We start from the raw sequence: 19,472 nt of genomic DNA on the forward strand, positions 1-19,472 counted from the left end.
CTTACCAGAAGGAGGAATAGAGAGCTGGCCAGGTGGAAATAGCCGTTTCACTAGAGGACCTCAAATTCCCAGCCCACCTGGTATATTAAAACTCCACTATGGGGAGGGGGGAGAAGTGTGGACTAAAGGGTACAGAACTATACTACCTACCCTAAATGAGTCATTGTGCAGTATATGCATGTAGCGAAACAACACACAGTACCCCACGAATTTGTGCAAGTAAATGTTAAAATATTATGAATAATAGAAAAATAAAACCCCCAAACTCCTCTAACACTACTAATTGCTACTGTGCTTCTACTAATGCACTTCCTGTGTTGACGTATTTTCTGTCCCACTTGGCAACCTATTCTATTGCAAATAAGTGTTAAAGTTCTTCCTTATATTGAATTAAAAAGTGCTTTCTTGGATTTTAAAAACTTCTGTCTATGCTCTGCTCTCTGGAGTACAGCATCTGCCCCTTCCCACTTAAAAATGACACTGCTTCAAGTGCCTGAGGTCAGATAGCACACAATCATGTTCTGCTTCTAGTATTCTTGTTTCTTCAACCATTTCTCAAATGACATATTCTAGAACCTTTACTATTTTGGACACTTTTTCTCAAGACTTTTTCTTGCTCGTCTATGTTACTTTCACTAGGGTGTCATAAAATATACTTTTATAAAAGAATGTCTTTGGCAGATAAATAAAACAACAAGGAAACAAGATTACACCATAAAATACAGACTTTTTTTTTTTTTTATCATAAACAGCATGACCATATTCTGGTTTGCCTAAGACAGTCTCAAATTATGCCTTTTGGGCTAGTATATTTATTAATGGTGTCTCCTTTCACTTTAAAAACCTTATTTTGGTCATATTAGTCTTGAACCACTATCTGCAAAAGGGTGGTCATGGTTTGAAATAAATTGTGACAGAAATTCTGGCTACATGCTAGATGAAGCAAAACCTACAATGTGTTCAATTTTTGAATTTCAACCAAATGAAATGTGCTGATTGAGCCAAGGAATTTCCATGTTGGTCACGTGTGTACTTTTGGTTGATCAACGCTATGTGATAATACTTCAAAACCTTGTGTGCGTATTCCAGTTATTCAGAGCATAGTATGACCTTTTTGACATTGACAAATGGAACAAGTTCAAAGGGAAGAAAAACTATGAAGCCGCAATACACACTCACAATCACCTTGTGCCTGAAGGGATTCTGTTTTATCATCACACTGTTAATCTATTGACCATACAATACAGTTGCTTTTAGTTCATTAAAGTTTAACGTAATTACGGATTTATTTAGGTTTATGTCTACCAGTTTACTATTTGCTTTCTATTTGTCTGAGCTGTTCTTTGTTTTGTTATCTTTCTTTCTTGTCTTCTTTTATATGTTTTTTTAAGTTTTCAATTTTCTCTACTATTAGCTTGATAAGTATACATCCTTTTACTAATCCTTTGGTAGTTTCCCTACACATTGCAACATATGCATCCTTGACTCATCTAACTTTAGTATAAATTAGCACTGTTATCACTTCCCAGATGATACAAGGAACTTAAAACATTAAAACTCCACTTAATCTTTTCCAACTTATAGCTTACTTTATGTAATTTATATATGTATATATATGAAATCTCAAGAGACATAATTATTTAATATGGTCAGCAGTCAATGTCAGTGGTCAATTTAGATGTATCCTCATATTTCTCATTTCTGATGCTACCCATTTTTTCCTGCATCTTGCAGCATCTAGGTAGAAGATGGGCTATCGGGTTAGTGTGAGTTAGCTGGTCCGTCACTTCCGGAAGCACACATCTCTCTACAGAATGGCTGACTTCATAAATCTCTTTGGCTGCCACCTTTGGACTCATGCTCCACCCCCAACCCCAAGAAATGTAGAAATGCTCAAATTGCATTTTTGTCATTTTCTGAATAGTATAATTAGCCTAAGTGAAATGACATGCACAGTATAAAATATAGGTAGTGTTTAGGTGATTCCTAAACATTGATGTGCAATTCAACTTTCTTATTGAAAACTTAGGGTGGTGCTCAGAATTGAGCAGAATACTTCTTTGAAAGTCTGCCCAGAATCCAGTGAGATATATCTATGCTCTCATCCTCATTTTTGACCACTGTACTTTTATTTAGCATTCCATAATAATATTTTACCTTTTCAGTTATATTCATGCTTGGCTACTATAAACTTCATAGTTAAGTAATATTGATAGGCCTTTTTTCACATAGCTACTGATGTGCCAAGTATCCCACGGGTATTAGGTGTACTAGGTTGTGAACGACTTGAGAGACTATGTCTTATATGACTTTGTATTCTTAGAGCTTATCACAGTTCCAAGTACTTAGTGGATATTTAATAGATGTTTATTGAATAAGAGGGTGACTAAATCCAATCATTTTGTTTTAAGCTTAGACACAAAATTTTGCATTTGTCCTTTAAAAGTACACATACAACTGGCAGATACATTGCTTTGAAACAAGAAATATTATTTTCATGCTTAGAAACGGTTCTCTATTTTTTTCAAAATAACCCTAACATTTTTTGGACAGTGCCCATTGACAATGGAAAATGGCTAAATAAATTAAATTCAACTGTAAAAAGCCACCTAGTACAGTATCCATGTGCCTGGCACAGAGTTGAACAGATAGTAAATATTTTTTAAATTGCTAGAATCAAGACTGTCTTCAAAAATATTTAATTACCATATGCACAGATTATGATGGTAAGGTAGATATTGAATAAAGTGAACTCAACAGATTTGGTCTTAAATAGCTATACAAGACAGTGCAGAAGTGCAGAATCAGCAAAATGTTGCTTAATAAAATGCTTAGAGAAAGTAGCAATCCTACGTTCATAGAATCGTACCTCAGAAGGATGATACAGACCAATGAGTTCAACCCACTCTTTTTGCATAGGAGAACACTTGGATCAGAAAACATAAACTCTTGTCTAAGTTCACGTGGTTAGTTATTAGGAGAAACAGATAAGGAACACAGGTCTTCAGCCAGAAAGTACAGGGCTTCTTACTTTTGGTTGATGAGATTTTCTGTCTTAATGGGGTTTATAGGCAAAACATTTTTAAAATCTTTATTTTGTTTTTTAAAGAGAAAATGTTGATCAGCTGACTAATGTTTCAATGGCCTTATTTTCCTGTAGGACTGTTCTAAATATAAAGGCACCACATTCCAATCATGAAGTTCCCCATAGTAATTGCAGAGGAAAGGCAGATTGAGTGAGCTATGTGTAGGTGGTCAGTCCATTTATCACTCAAACTAAACATCTTTGAGTGAGAGAGGCTGCTATTCATTATTATGCTGGAAGGACAGGCAAAAACCAGGACCGTTCCAGGTAAATGAGGCAAATGATAATATGTATAGTCATACTAGACAAATGTGTACTTGTTTTGTAGTTAACTGTTTTCTATTAGGGAGATGTGGGCAAGAATTCTTATAATAGAAGTTGGGGGTGGGGCCCTTGCTGTATGTGCTGTATTAAGTTTCATGATTTGTATTTAGTTCAAGCACATTAAACATTTAGAATTTACACATCTAGCATCTACTGTATCATTTAAGGGCATCACGATTAGTAACTGTAATGTAAATCAGGTCTCAAATAGGTTGGAGAAAGTACAAGTTGTTTTGAGATACCTCAACCCCTCCCATTACTAATTATGAAAGCAATGCAAATGCTTTTGTTTTCTTCTTGATTTGGGTCACATTCCATTGTGAGGTGATGTAAGAGTTTTAACCAAGCATAGAATAGTAATGAGCAATCTCGGGGATCCAGTCCTAAAACCTTGCCTTTGGTCAAGCACAACCAGTACTTAGAATCTAAGAACATGGAACAATTTGACTTGCGAGATTAATTGTGCACCTGTTTACTTTTGGCATATTTTCTAAGAGGTTAAACTGGAAAAGCAAAGAGTAGGTTATGGTCCACTTGTCCAAGAAAATATATATATATAAGCCCATGGGTCTTCTAGTATTTTTCCTACCACATTGGAATGTACAAGCTTGGCTATCATAACTCTCCTCTGCAAATAGCTGAGGTCTCTTGACTTCTGCTTGTAGCCAGAAGTTTCCAGTTTGGATGCACATTAAAATTACCTGGGGGAATCTTTAGACATCCTGATGCATGGGCCACACCTCAAGTCATTAAATTACTATCTCTTGGGCCGGCCCGGTGGCGCACTGGAGAGTGTGCCGCTTGGGAGCGTGGCGGCGCTCCCGCTGGGCCACACCTCAAGTCATTAAATTACTATCTCTTGGGCCGGCCGGTGGCGCACTGGAGAGTGTGCCGCTTGGGAGCGTGGCGGCGCTCCCACCGAGGGTTCGGATCCCATGTGGAGACCGGTTCCCGCTCACTGGCTGAGCGCAGTGCGGGCGCAACACTGTGGGTTGCGATCCCGTTGCCGGTCAGTAAAAAAGACAAAAAGGAAAAAAAAAATTACCATCTCTTATGTAGAACCTTGGCATCAGTATTTTTAAAACACTGCAGATAATTCCAATGAGCTGGCAAGGCTAAGAACCATTACTGCAGGTGCAGTTACATCCCCAGCTCTATAATCATTTAAGGGCTTGCCTTGGGTTGAATTTCCCCCCCAAAACTTAATCCCCACTGTAACTGTTGAGGGTGGGAAATCCTATTATGGTGATTGAAAAGTGGGGCCTTGAAGAGGTGATTAGATTGTAGGACCATACCATAGTGAATGGATTAATAATGGTGGTCAGGGGCATGGTTCTAAAAACTTTAAAAGGACAGTACGTGAGGAACTATCACTCCTTTTTCTCCACCATTTTCTGCCATGTGAGACCCCTGGGTCACTGTTGCCACCACCAAGGCCTTCACCAGCTGTGTGAAGCAGAGAGCATTTTCAGGAGAAAAATGTAATGGTGCTAAGAAGATTAGTGAAAAAGAAAGAGATAAGCAAGAGAAGGGGGAAAGGCCCTGAAGGCATTGCAGAAGCCTCTGGGGCCATCCCTTCCATTTCAGGCCCAAAGGCCTAGGGAGACAGAATGGTCTTGGGAGACAGGCCTGAGGCACCCTCGATGGGCTTGCTGCCCAGGGCCACCTTGGGAAGCTGCTCCCCACACCAGCACCCCAGCTGCTTCAGCTACTCCAGTCATGGCAAAATTGGCCCCAGGTGTGACTGGACCCATAGTCTTGAAAAATACAAGCTGGAAGCCTTGGTGGCATCCATGTGGTGTTAGGGCTGTTGGATCACAGAATGCCAGAGCTGTGGAGGCTTGGGAGCCTTCACCTGGTTTCAAAGGATGTATAAAAAAGCCCAGAGGCCCAGGAAGAGATCTGGTGCAGAGGCGGAGTCACTGCACACAGCCTTCACTAGAGCAATGCCAAGTGGAAATGTAGGGTCAGTGTTGCAGCAGAGAAATCCCCAACAGTGCCATGCCTAGTGGAGCTGTAAGAGTGGGACTGCCATGGAGACCACAGCATTGTGGAGCTACCAGCTTGCAACGCCAGCCTGTGAGAGCTAAAGCACAACCTGAGACCAGGAAAGCCATAGAAGTGGAGCTGTCTGAGGACTTGGGGACCCAACCCCTGCACCAGCATGCAGAGGACGTCATACATGGAGTGAAGGTACATGATTCCTCAGCTTTGAGATTTAATGCCTGTCTTGGTGGTTTTCAGACTTGTTTAGGACCTGTTACTCCTTTCTTTTGGCCTATTTCTCCCTTTTTGAACAGGAAAATGTACCCTATGCTTGTCCCACCATTGTATCTTGGAAGTAGATAATTTGTCTTGATTTCACAGATGGGACTTTGAACTTTGGACTTTTGAGCTGAAACAAGTTAAGACTTTGNAAAAGCAAAGAGTAGGTTATGGTCCACTTGTCCAAGAAAATATATATATATAAGCCCATGGGTCTTCTAGTATTTTTCCTACCACATTGGAATGTACAAGCTTGGCTATCATAACTCTCCTCTGCAAATAGCTGAGGTCTCTTGACTTCTGCTTGTAGCCAGAAGTTTCCAGTTTGGATGCACATTAAAATTACCTGGGGGAATCTTTAGACATCCTGATGCACGGGCCACACCTCAAGTCATTAAATTACTATCTCTTGGGCCGGCCCGGTGGCGCACTGGAGAGTGTGCCGCTTGGGAGCGTGGCGGCGCTCCCGCCGAGGGTTCGGATCCCATGTGGAGACCGGTTCCCGCTCACTGGCTGAGCGCAGTGCGGGCGCAACACTGTGGGTTGCGATCCCGTTGCCGGTCAGTAAAAAAGACAAAAAGGAAAAAAAAAATTACCATCTCTTATGTAGAACCTTGGCATCAGTATTTTTAAAACACTGCAGATAATTCCAATGAGCTGGCAAGGCTAAGAACCATTACTGCAGGTGCAGTTACATCCCCAGCTCTATAATCATTTAAGGGCTTGCCTTGGGTTGAATTTCCCCCCCAAAACTTAATCCCCACTGTAACTGTTGAGGGTGGGAAATCCTATTATGGTGATTGAAAAGTGGGGCCTTGAAGAGGTGATTAGATTGTAGGACCATACCATAGTGAATGGATTAATAATGGTGGTCAGGGGCATGGTTCTAAAAACTTTAAAAGGACAGTACGTGAGGAACTATCACTCCTTTTTCTCCACCATTTTCTGCCATGTGAGACCCCTGGGTCACTGTTGCCACCACCAAGGCCTTCACCAGCTGTGTGAAGCAGAGAGCATTTTCAGGAGAAAAATGTAATGGTGCTAAGAAGATTAGTGAAAAAGAAAGAGATAAGCAAGAGAAGGGGGAAAGGCCCTGAAGGCATTGCAGAAGCCTCTGGGGCCATCCCTTCCATTTCAGGCCCAAAGGCCTAGGGAGACAGAATGGTCTTGGGAGACAGGCCTGAGGCACCCTCGATGGGCTTGCTGCCCAGGGCCACCTTGGGAAGCTGCTCCCCACACCAGCACCCCAGCTGCTTCAGCTACTCCAGTCATGGCAAAATTGGCCCCAGGTGTGACTGGACCCATAGTCTTGAAAAATACAAGCTGGAAGCCTTGGTGGCATCCATGTGGTGTTAGGGCTGTTGGATCACAGAATGCCAGAGCTGTGGAGGCTTGGGAGCCTTCACCTGGTTTCAAAGGATGTATAAGAAAGCCCAGAGGCCCAGGAAGAGATCTGGTGCAGAGGCGGAGTCACTGCACACAGCCTTCACTAGAGCAATGCCAAGTGGAAATGTAGGGTCAGTGTTGCAGCAGAGAAATCCCCAACAGTGCCATGCCTAGTGGAGCTGTAAGAGTGGGACTGCCATGGAGACCACAGCATTGTGGAGCTACCAGCTTGCAACGCCAGCCTGTGAGAGCTAAAGCACAACCTGAGACCAGGAAAGCCATAGAAGTGGAGCTGTCTGAGGACTTGGGGACCCAACCCCTGCACCAGCATGCAGAGGACGTCATACATGGAGTGAAGGTACATGATTCCTCAGCTTTGAGATTTAATGCCTGTCTTGGTGGTTTTCAGACTTGTTTAGGACCTGTTACTCCTTTCTTTTGGCCTATTTCTCCCTTTTTGAACAGGAAAATGTACCCTATGCTTGTCCCACCATTGTATCTTGGAAGTAGATAATTTGTCTTGATTTCACAGATGGGACTTTGAACTTTGGACTTTTGAGCTGAAACAAGTTAAGACTTTGGGGATGAAATGAATGTATATGTGAAAATGACATGAGTTTTGGGGGGCCAGGAACAGAATGCCTTGGTCGAATGTTCTCCCCAAACTTAATTCTCACTGTAACTGTTGAGGGTGGGAAATCATATTATGGTAATTGAAAGGCGGGGCCTTGAAGAGATGATTAGATTGTCAGATCATGCCATAGTGAGTGGATTAATAACAGTGGTCAGGGGGCGTGGTTCTGAGGGCTTTAAAAGGAGAACACATGAGGAGCTATCACTCTCTCTGCTCCACCATTTTCTGCCATGTGAGACCCCTGCATTGTTGTAAAGTCACCACCAAAGAAGACTGTCACCACTGTGTTCCCCAGACTTTGGACTTCCCGGCCTCAGACATTGTAAGCAATAAATTTTGTTTTCTTAATAAATCAACCGGTTCCAGGTATTTTGTTATAAGCAACAGAAACAGACTAATACAGGGCTGATTTGAGGAGTTCTAGTCCAGAGCCCCAAGATATCTGAAAGACTCAAAGTCAGGTTGCAAAGTTAGCCTGACTTACAAGTTCCAGTAACTGAGCTTTTAGAGTTGCAGGCTTAAGGTAAGAAAAAGAAGGATAATTAACTTTGGATTTAGGCAGGCTTTATTTTTAAACCAATATCAGGAATTTAAATTAGCTCTATGGCCTTAGACAAGTTACTTACTCTCACTGAGCCTCAGCTTTCTGATTTGTAAAATGGACCAAAAATACCTGTTGCTGGACTGCTACTCATGCTTGCCTTGATAGTGAAACAAACCTTCTCTCCCGTGTAACCTAGGTTTGGAAGCTTCCACTTCTGGAATTATCTAGATCCCTGTCTTGATACCTGTATATGCTCGGACCCAGCCTCTGCCATGTTCACTCAGATGCATTCTCATGACTGTGATCTCCCCCCGACACAGTCTAAAGGTTGGGATTCTGCTATCTGCTACAGCCTTTCCTAATCTTATCTTTCCATGCACATGTACATTTGGGTGCTGCCCTTTCTGAATTTCCTGTTTCTGGGCTCCTGCCACCTGATCGATGGCATGTTCCAGAATTTCTCTCTGGATATCACTGACACTTGTTGCCTGTCAGCAGACACAGAGTGCATTAGTTTCCCTCAGCCTGTGGTACTAGACTCCTTCCTATTGCCACTAATTAGGCTGTCACCCAGACTCTGCCTCAGTCCTAGGGAATGTATTAGGTTTTTCATTCAATCATTGTTTATTGAGCATTTACCAAACCCAAGCACTTTGATTCGGCACACAGAAAATTTACATACAGTGGAGAAAGACGGACAACAAAAGGTGTCATAAGTACCGTGACAGAGACAGTTACAGGCCTTGACATACCTATATCCTCTGTTCTCATAAAAGCTAACACTTTTATATTTGTTTATGTCAGAGCATAGCATTATTGTTAAAGGAAAATTATTTAATGTCTTTTTGGGGGGAACTGGCAAAGAAAATGGTTATTGACTATATTAAGTTATGTTAGATACTTGCGTTTTGCTCTACATGATAGGCTTATTAATTTTGTTTTGATAGTTCTTCAAAGCCCATTTCCTACTCCTTAGCATACAGCAAGCACAGCCTAAAGTCTATTTTGGGATCATATCTGTGCATCTAAAGTGAAGTCCATACTTTTCTTTGGGAACAATTTAGTACGCTGTGCGAATGAGGTGTCCAGCTCTCTGAGAGCTAAGTGGTCTGGCTCCATCTGACAATTTCAGTACACAGGTATGTGGACAAACCAGCCTCAGAGAGAAAAGCGATTTAGTGGCTGCTGCAGCAATCCACATGGTGGAGCAGTCAGTGAGGAGGTTATCCTCACTGCCTTTTTACCACCATTCCAAGACTCTGTTTATCACTGCTGACTCCCCTCTAAGCCGTTCTAATGATCTTCCTCTGTGTTTTCTGTGGCTGCCAGCTCCTTTATATTAACTACCAAAGGGATGAAAGGGACTGATTCTACCAAAGGCAATTGAGAAGTTGTATATGGCTGTTATGGGTGATGATGATGATGATGATTGTTTTGGCACTTTGAGAAATTCAGACATAATTTGCTGCCTCCTGGGTACTCCACTCATGACCAGTTAACAATAACCTTAAAGTTCTCCAGTTTGCTTTGTGATGATCAGGGCTGGCTTAGTAAAAATCACAAAGGAGAAAAGGCTATGTTTAGTAAATCTGTCTCTACTGTGATATTTCTAGTCTCCTTGTACTGGTTTCTTAGGCCCCGAACCAGGTCTTCTGATTCTGGGCAATAGCCCATGAAACTCATACCTCCATTCTCATAAAAAGGTTTGCTGCCTACTGGGTACTCCACTCATGACCAGTTAACAATAACCTTAAAGTTCTCCAGTTTGCTTTGTGATGATCAGGGCTGGCTTAGTAAAACTCACAAAGGAGAAAAGGCTATGTTTAGTAAATCTGTCTCTACTATGATATTTCTAGTCTCCTTGTACTGGTTTCTTAGGCCCCCAACCAGGTCTTCTGATTCTGGGCAATAGCCCATGAAACTCATACCTCCATTCTCATAAAAAGCTTACCCTTTTATGTCCATGCCATCAAGATTTTAGTATCTGCTTTCCAGGCTGACAATCCAGGTAAACTAATCCAAGTCAATGTGTTAATGTGTTTTATTGTATAAATGGGAGAAAAAACAAACATCCCTCCCAGATTATCTGAGTGTACATTCCCACAGTGACTTTATGGATATAATACTGCCACTTAGTGTCTAACACATTGGTGACTAATGGTGGGAACAGACTCCAGGAGCACAGGGAAGGTTATGTTCTGAGAAGTCAAAAGGGAAAATATTTTCTACCAGGCAGGACCTTATGGCTCCCCTTAAATTACATTGTGTGGGCAGCCATCTACTGTAGCTATCTGCATGGCCAACTCCATGGAGGTAATTTTCACCCAGCCAGCTGGGAAAGAAAGAACAACATTGTTTACTTTTAAGTTTTTATGAAGACTGTCTTGAGCTCTTTGGCTGATATTATCTAAATCCTAATAATAAGTAAATATGTGGCATTGTTTTGGTGATTAGTTTATCGTTAAAGATGTGTATATGGTGTACGATCATTGGCATGACTTCTGCTGCCCTATGTACTTTCTCGTCTACTGAAATCAGTTGGGCAATCCCCGTCTGTAAGCACATTTCCCAAGAACTGGCTAGAGCCAGTCTTCATAAGAGGAACCTGTTATGAAACCAGCTCTAGAGGATATTTACTTTGTTGAAGATCTACTGAAAGATACACTTACTGGAAATAAAATTGCTTTCTTTGGGCTCCCCCCTAGTCCCTTGGAAACCAGAGAGCCTTGGGGCCTGGTTAGAATTAGATGGAGAGGGGAAGTGATGTGCTGGGCCTGATCTCCATTTTTGTATAAGCTTTTCTCATTGTTTCAACTGGTATTTGCATAGTTGTTGAGTGTGTGTGTTTCAAGAAGATCAGCTAAACTGATAACATATCAAGTTAATAATGTGCCCAACTTGGAGGACACAGTACAAATTTTTTGATGGCTCATCTTTTTAATTAAGATTTAATGCAAATTTTGTATCTGTCTTTCTCTTTAACAAATCCATGTTTGATTTAAGACAAAAATAACTTTTTAAGTTGCGTCTCAGTTAAGTCATTAAATCTCTCCTGTCCAAATTCTCAGTTAAATAAATGTTCCAGTGAGAAGCATTATCTTTATATTATGGCTCCCAGGATATATGTATCCAGATTTGAGAAGCACAGGCTTGGAGGAAGAGTGAGAGAGAGGATCTAGTCAGAGAAAAAAAGTGTGTATTAATGATCAATCCATAGCTAAGTAGGACTAGCATGAGTTTTGCTGAGGATGACTCGCATGAGAACAGGGGCATTTGATGATGAGATCTGGTACATAGTTGTAATGAGATAGGGACTTTAGGATTATCTAGAGAGAGTTGGAAATGAAGAGAAAATAAATTCAAAATACAGATGAATATGGAAGAGACAGAAATGTGATAAAACTAATCCAGATTTCTTGGGTTCCTTATAGACCTATAATAATTGTGGATGCACAAAGTATATGGTATGGCGTATAAATCAAGAGGAAAATTCTGCATGTATTAGTCCACTTTCTGTCACTTATAACACAATGCCTGAAACCAGGTAATTTATAAAGAAATGAAATTTATTTATTACAGTTTTGGAGGCTGGGAAGTCCAGGGTCCAGGGAACACATCTGGTGAAGGCCTTCTTCCTTGGTGATGCAGGCAATCACATGGTGAGGGCTAAGCAAGAGCATTTTCACATGCTTACTTGCTCTCCTTATAAAGCACCCAGTCTATTTCCTGATAACCCATTAAATTATTAACCCACTACTCCATGCATGGATTAATTAGTTCATGAGGATTAATTAGTCCTCATCATCCAATCACCTCTTAAAGGCCCCACCTTTCAAATACTGTATTGGAGACTTAGTTTCACATGAGCTTGGGGAGACATTCACACCACAGCACTGCATGTTAATTTTTGGCATGATAGCATCTTCTCTTTCCCTCTGGAATTTTAAAGTGAATATCCTTTAAAATACTCTTCAGAATGCTATATACTTTCTATCACTAGTGTTTTATGCTTATTATCTAGAATATATTTATTTCAGAAGTTAATTTGTCAAAAGGTTATTTGAAACTCAGAGTAAGTTTTGCAATAGAAAGAGTCTTCTTAGCATGGAGTTTTTCAAACCAGTCTAATAAGCATATTTAATACATGTGATATCTTGAATAGTTCTGGGATAAGGGCTTAGATATCTGTGTTTTGTTTGTTTGTTGTTTTTATAAACATACTTTGATGTAAGTGATCTGAACAACACTGTAAGAAACACTGTTATAAGAAGTTGAAGACTCTTGTGATAAGGCCTGGAGACTGAGGACTGGCTGAGAGCTCAAAACAAGGTTGCAAAAGGGTGTAGAAATATATTGAGTAGCTGACTAGCCCACACTTCCCCTCTCTGCCACCTGGTACCTCTCCCCCCTCCCCAGCAAGAGTAGTTACCTTGGCAGTTAGATGGAACTCAATGATAAGAACTAAGGGAACCATGCATGAGTGGACACCTGACCCACGCCAGGCCAACCAAACATTTCTACTTGAGAGTTTAGAACCCAGGACAGGTACACCAGTTAACTGCTATGGGTTGTTCAAAATAAGGAGATTCCCAAGAGCTACAGGAAGCCAGTCCAGTCAAGCAAATGGACAAGCAGGGGACAGGATACACAAGAAAAGAAAGAAAAACACACAGAGAGAAGAGATAAGGAACCATGGGTTGGAGGTGGGGAGGGAGAGGAAGAAAAAGTAGAAGAAGAAGGGGAAAATAGAGAAAGACAAGAAAACCAGAGGAAAAGGATTTTTCCTGGAGCCTCTCAATTTGCTGCCACAGATGCCAGTCTCTCCTATGGCTGGATTATGCTTTATTTTTGTTTCCTTCCAATAAATTCCTTTTTTTCACTGAAGCTAATTTGAATGTGTTCCTGGGTGAGAGGACAACCAAGAGTTTAGGAGGAACAAAGACCAACGGGATGCACCTTATCCTCCCAGCTGCTTCCTCCCTCCCATCTTTCTTTCTCCATTTTTGTTCTCTCTTCTCCCTTTCCTCTTTCTCTTTCCTTCCACCTGGGTCACTTCAACCCAGGATTGTTGGGGAACGAGGAAAGAGTTTTCTTTCTCTCCAACTCCTTAATCCTCTCGATCTCTTCCTTTTTATCTTTAACTCTCTCCTCTTCTCCCTTCCAAAGAGAAAGGGAGCTTCCTTTCCACCTCCTATCTCTGCTCCTCCCTAAATCTTGACCTTGATCCCTGCCCTGAATAAAGATGAGTGGCCAGGATGGAGAGAAGAGGAACATTCCTAGGACCACTGGGGCACATATAGGAAAGTGACCGCTTATATTAAAATACGTTTAAAATGTGCAGAAAATTTATCTAAAATATCCTATTTGTTTAAGTACACTGAATTTTAAGGAGCAGCTTCAGGCTGGCTAGACAGCATTTATATGTAACAAATAAAAATGTTTATTGCTCTCTTTAAAAGTTAACCTTATATAATGTTTTACTTGAGGAAACACTTCCTTTGTTTGATCAGCTTCAATTGCAATAACTGAACTTTTAAAAATTAGATGCCCTCATTGAACTGAGAGAGACAGAATTGCAGATAAGGAATAAAGGTCTAGATTTGTTATTAACTTGAAACATAATAGGCCATACGTAAAAGTTACATCTTTATATCCATAAAAAACCTTTGCTTTGTTGAAAGGGCTGGGCTAAAAATGCTCCAATTTGGGCTTGGGTTATTTTTTTACAAAGAACGGTTGAGTCTCTGTTAACTCACCTGATCAAGGCAGACAACGTATTTGGTGTAAAAGGACTATGGCAGGTTTCCCTTCCTTCATTTTTATGAGAATGGGAAAGATGCAGCTTAATATGAACTGACAGAAAAAACAACTTTGATTCTAGTTCAGCTCTGCTGCTCACTTGCTAGCTGTAAGAGTTTCTGTAAGTCACAATTTCTCTGGGTCTAAATTGTCTCACTTTTATAAAATGTAAAATCTTGTCTTCAAACAAAGCTACAGTATGTATGTTAGGAGATAGTAGACTGCCCAGATCTGCTTGATCTGACAAAGCCAGATTCCCATTCCTCCTGCTCCTCTTCCCGTTGCTATTTACCCACCCTACTTACCCACCCACCCCACTGCCTCTACCCCTCAGACTTCCATGAACTCTCAGGGCTTTGCTGAGCAGGCCTGGAAATCTCTAGACTGAATAATCTGCATATTGCTTCAAGTTCATTCATTCTCTGATTCTATGAGTTTTTAAAATAAAAGCTCTACAGAAGAAGAGAAAATATATCATTTGCTCCAATTGGTGTTTATGAAGGCTCTCTGATGACTGTGATATTTATGATTAAAGGGGTAGATGATGTGGGAAATCAGGTTTTTATTGAAGCTACCATTTTAATTGCTAGAAATCACTTCGTTTATGTGTTTGTTAAAAAAGAGATCTCTCATGTCCCATATGTCTGTATTTACATTTTGATGGAACTTCAGGGAAAAACTTCACTCATAAAAAACAGTTGAAATTGACTTTTCAGTCAAAGCAAAGTACTCTAACTTGGTTTATAAAGATGACTTTCCTAAGAATTTAGTTTCAGTCAGGAAGGTAAATTTTTAGTGTTACTGTTGTTCTAAGTGGGGTCCGTGCACCCGCTGCCCTGGCTGCTCTCCAGGCCATCATTCCCCTTCATCATGGGCCTTTGGAGTCAGAACTCCTCTCTTTAACAGAAAAGAGTCCTATCTGGATGGGGAGATTCTTTTTAAGCTTTACCTCAAAGTAAGAATGAATGGGAGGCTAACACATCTGAACTTCATGAATCCAACTATTGTAGGTTGAGTTATGTCTCTCAAAAATTCATATGTCGAAGTCCTAATCTTCAGAATGTGACTTTATTTGGACATGGGGTTGTTGCAGATGTAATTAGTTAAGATGAGGTCATACTGGAGAAAGGTGGGCCCTGATCCAATATAACTGGTGTCGTTGTAAAACGGGGGAATCTGGACACAGACATGCATATAGTGAGAGTGCCATGTGAACATGAAGGCAGAGATTGAGGTGATGCTACAAAAACCAAGGAATACCAAAAATTGCCAGCAAACCACCAGATGCTAGGAGAGAGGCATTTGAAAGATTCTCCCTCACAGCCCTTAGAAGAAATCAATTCTGCTGACACCTTGATCTAGGATGTCTAGCATCCAGAACTGTTGTTTAAGCCACCCGTTTATTGTACTTTGTTAGGGTAGCAACAGCAAATAAATACAACTACCATCATCATTAATATTTTAGATGGGTGATTCCATTTGAGTAACATTTTCATGACTTTGCTACAGTAGTAGATACTAAATTTCTGTTGTTTAAGCCACCCGTTTATTGTACTTTGTTAGGGTAGCAACGGCAAATAAATACAACTACCATCACCATTAATATTTTAGATGGGTGATTCCATTTGAGTAACATTTTCATGACTTTGCTACAGTAGTACATGCCACCACCATTATTACTTATTTTACACTTTTAATTTAAAAACATATTTTTTAGTTAATTGAGCATTTAGAAAAGAGAAGATTTTCCTTTAAGTGGACTTGCAGTCTAAGTGCTCTAAGAAACAAACAAACAAATAGTAGAAGTTCTGGGTTAAAATATAATAACTATCCTTTAAAATGCATAGCTGATTTCACAGGAAAATAAGGGGAATTTCCAGGGTTCAAAAAGACCTTGTGAATTCATCCACTGCTTTCTGTCTCCCCTGCCTGTCCCAGTCAAGCCACCACTATCTTTTGCCCTAGACCACTGTAAAAAGTCGTATCTCCCCTAGACAACTCTTCCCTCCTCCAAACCATTTTCCTAGTTGCAGCCAAAGTGAGCTAAATTTTTAAAATGCAAACCTGATCATTAACTTCCCTGCTTAAATCCCTTCTATGTCCTACCATTGCTATTAGGATAAAGACTAACATCTCATCATGGCCTCTGCCCACCACTCTTGTGTAGCAGGACTCTGGCTGTTCTGGCTTTCTCTCTGCGTCTCTGCACAAAGAGATTCCTCAGCTTGACACATATCCCCACTCTGCTCCCGCCTACCTCAACTCTCACNAGCCCTTAGAAGAAATCAATTCTGCTGACACCTTGATCTAGGATGTCTAGCATCCAGAACTGAGATACTAAATTTCTGTTGTTTAAGCCACCCGTTTATTGTACTTTGTTAGGGTAGCAACGGCAAATAAATACAACTACCATCACCATTAATATTTTAGATGGGTGATTCCATTTGAGTAACATTTTCATGACTTTGCTACAGTAGTACATGCCACCACCATTATTACTTATTTTACACTTTTAATTTAAAAACATATTTTTTAGTTAATTGAGCATTTAGAAAAGAGAAGATTTTCCTTTAAGTGGACTTGCAGTCTAAGTGCTCTAAGAAACAAACAAACAAATAGTAGAAGTTCTGGGTTAAAATATAATAACTATCCTTTAAAATGCATAGCTGATTTCACAGGAAAATAAGGGGAATTTCCAGGGTTCAAAAAGACCTTGTGAATTCATCCACTGCTTTCTGTCTCCCCTGCCTGTCCCAGTCAAGCCACCACTATCTTTTGCCCTAGACCACTGTAAAAAGTCGTATCTCCCCTAGACAACTCTTCCCTCCTCCAAACCATTTTCCTAGTTGCAGCCAAAGTGAGCTAAATTTTTAAAATGCAAACCTGATCATTAACTTCCCTGCTTAAATCCCTTCTATGTCCTACCATTGCTATTAGGATAAAGACTAACATCTCATCATGGCCTCTGCCCACCACTCTTGTGTAGCAGGACTCTGGCTGTTCTGGCTTTCTCTCTGCGTCTCTGCACAAAGAGATTCCTCAGCTTGACACATATCCCCACTCTGCTCCCGCCTACCTCAACTCTCACGTATTTAATTTCAAATCATCCTTTAGAACTCAGCTCAATGCCACTCCATTTAGATTCTTTCCCTGATCCGCTCAAACCAGGGCTGTCTCTCTTGATTGTATTCTGTCGTAGTTTTCTGTACTACTTCTTCCTAGCACTTATCACAATTGCAATTCAACAAATAATGTAAGGTTTAGTTATTTCATGTATGTCTCTCCTGCTACAATTTAAGCTCCATGGAGGAAGGGACTGCATCTGCCTTCTTCTCTCATTATTCCCTGTATTGAGCATGGTATATTCCATAGGTTCTTAAAAATACATAAGTGAATGATTTATATGTGCATGTGGCTAGAATTTATAGTAATTTCTCTCCACCTCAACCCCTGTATTCCACCTTTAACCTATTACAAGGTAACAATATCTTTAAATAGAGTAAACTTTTTAAGAACAATATTAGTCTGTTACAAGTTTTCTTTTGGCTTTCTTGTAAGACGTATATAAAGATGTTTTACTTCATACTCCCCTGACAAACTTTCATCACTCTGCTGCAATTTGAAAAAAATAGCCAAGGATAAAATTGAAAAGATATTAGTATATGATAAATTCTTTGGATTTATCTGGGTAAAAATTTCTTAGCAATATAATTCCCGTTATTACAAGGCACCTATTATCTTTAGGTTCTTACTTAAAATTTTAGAAGTAGGGCCGAGCCCATGGCGCACTCAGGAGAGTGCGGCACTGGGAGCGCAGTGGCGCTCCCGCTGCAGGTTCGGATCCTATATAGGGATGGCCGCTACGCTCACTGGCTGAGTGCGGTGCGGCCAGTCTCAAAAAAAAAAGAAATTTTTTTAGAAATAAATAAGTAAATTTAATTACTTAGGTTTTTCTTGTGCCAGTGGTTGATATAATAGATTTTACATTATAACCTAGCAAGTGTGTGTGACTGTAATTGAAATATTTCTTTCTTGCATTATCAGTAAATCATGTGTGTTTGTGTGTGTGACCAGCTCCCCCAGTCTAACACAGCCTAATTTACTAAAGATTTCCTTGTTTGTAGCCCTCTTATTTTATCAATTCAGACATTAAAATTTGAGATCTTTAAAACTGGAAACAATAGAAGAAACAATGGTACAGAAACAAGAAACTTTGGGGCCGACCCTGAGGCTCACTCGGGAGAGTGCTGAGCTGGGAGCGCAGTGGCACTGGGAGCGCCAAGGCTGCAGGTTCGGATCCTATATAGGGATGGCCAGTGCTCTCACTGGCTGAGCGCGGTGTGGGCAACACCAAGCCAAGGGTTACGATCCCCTTACCGGTCACACACACAGACACACAGACACACACACACACACACACACACAAAACAAAGAAACAAGAAACTTTGGTAAGAGTGTAATAGTTAGCTTTGCAATGAAATAAGCTATTCTCATGTTTAACAACTCAAACACATGCGGGAGAAATTCCTTAGCATATAAATGATCCATTTTCTCAGTGTAATAATTTTTTCTTTGTGGAAGTAAAAATCAGAGTATGCTGTGATATTCTTATGGTTATTTCATGAGTTTGTTTGCAAGTTCAGCATTCACAGGGACTATTTGCTTCGTGGTAAGTATTTTTCCCATAAATTAGCTTTGGCCACCAGAGGGATGCAGAATTTTGTTTATGCATATAATAATCTGTAAGTGTGTAAAATAGTCAGCTAAGGTCCCAGACATGTGCTAAGAGCTTTACATAAATTATCTCATCTTATTCTCAAGCCAACTATTTGCAATGTAGTGGATCAGTATATGTGAAATTGTTTTTATACCTTCATTATCCTAGTTTCCTGAAATTTAGAGAGATTATGTAACTTTCCCAAAGTCACACTTCATTGTGATAGGATCAAGAAGCAAACTCAAATTTGTGTGATTCCCAAGTCCCATTTTTAACCATGATGCTGTAATGCTCACATATGAAATTCCCATGCTGCCTAATATTCAGGTACATAGGATTTATAACCATGATACTTTTAGATTTCCTCAATATTATACTTGTTAGGGTTACATAGTTTGTGCTGAAACTGGCAGAAGAACCCAGGTGTCCAGATTCCCATCCCAATGTTTTTCCCATTATGCTACTTGCAGTTATAGAGCTTATTCACATACACTTTTCTTGTGAGATAAACTAACGTGATGTTGCTGGGCTCTATGTTTAAAGAGGATATATACACCAAAAATTTCAAAAACGTTTAAAGTTTGGTGTCTTTCCCATATATATTTAATTGTCTTTTTTTTTGTCTTTTTCGTGACTGGTAAGGGGATCGCAACCCTAGGTGTGGTGTCGCCCACACCGCGCTCAGCCAGTGAGCGCACCGGCCATTCCTATATAGGAT

Source organism: Galeopterus variegatus, unplaced genomic scaffold, assembly GCF_000696425.1.
Source record: "Galeopterus variegatus unplaced genomic scaffold, G_variegatus-3.0.2 Scaffold7640, whole genome shotgun sequence".
Classification (NCBI taxonomy): domain Eukaryota; kingdom Metazoa; phylum Chordata; class Mammalia; order Dermoptera; family Cynocephalidae; genus Galeopterus; species Galeopterus variegatus.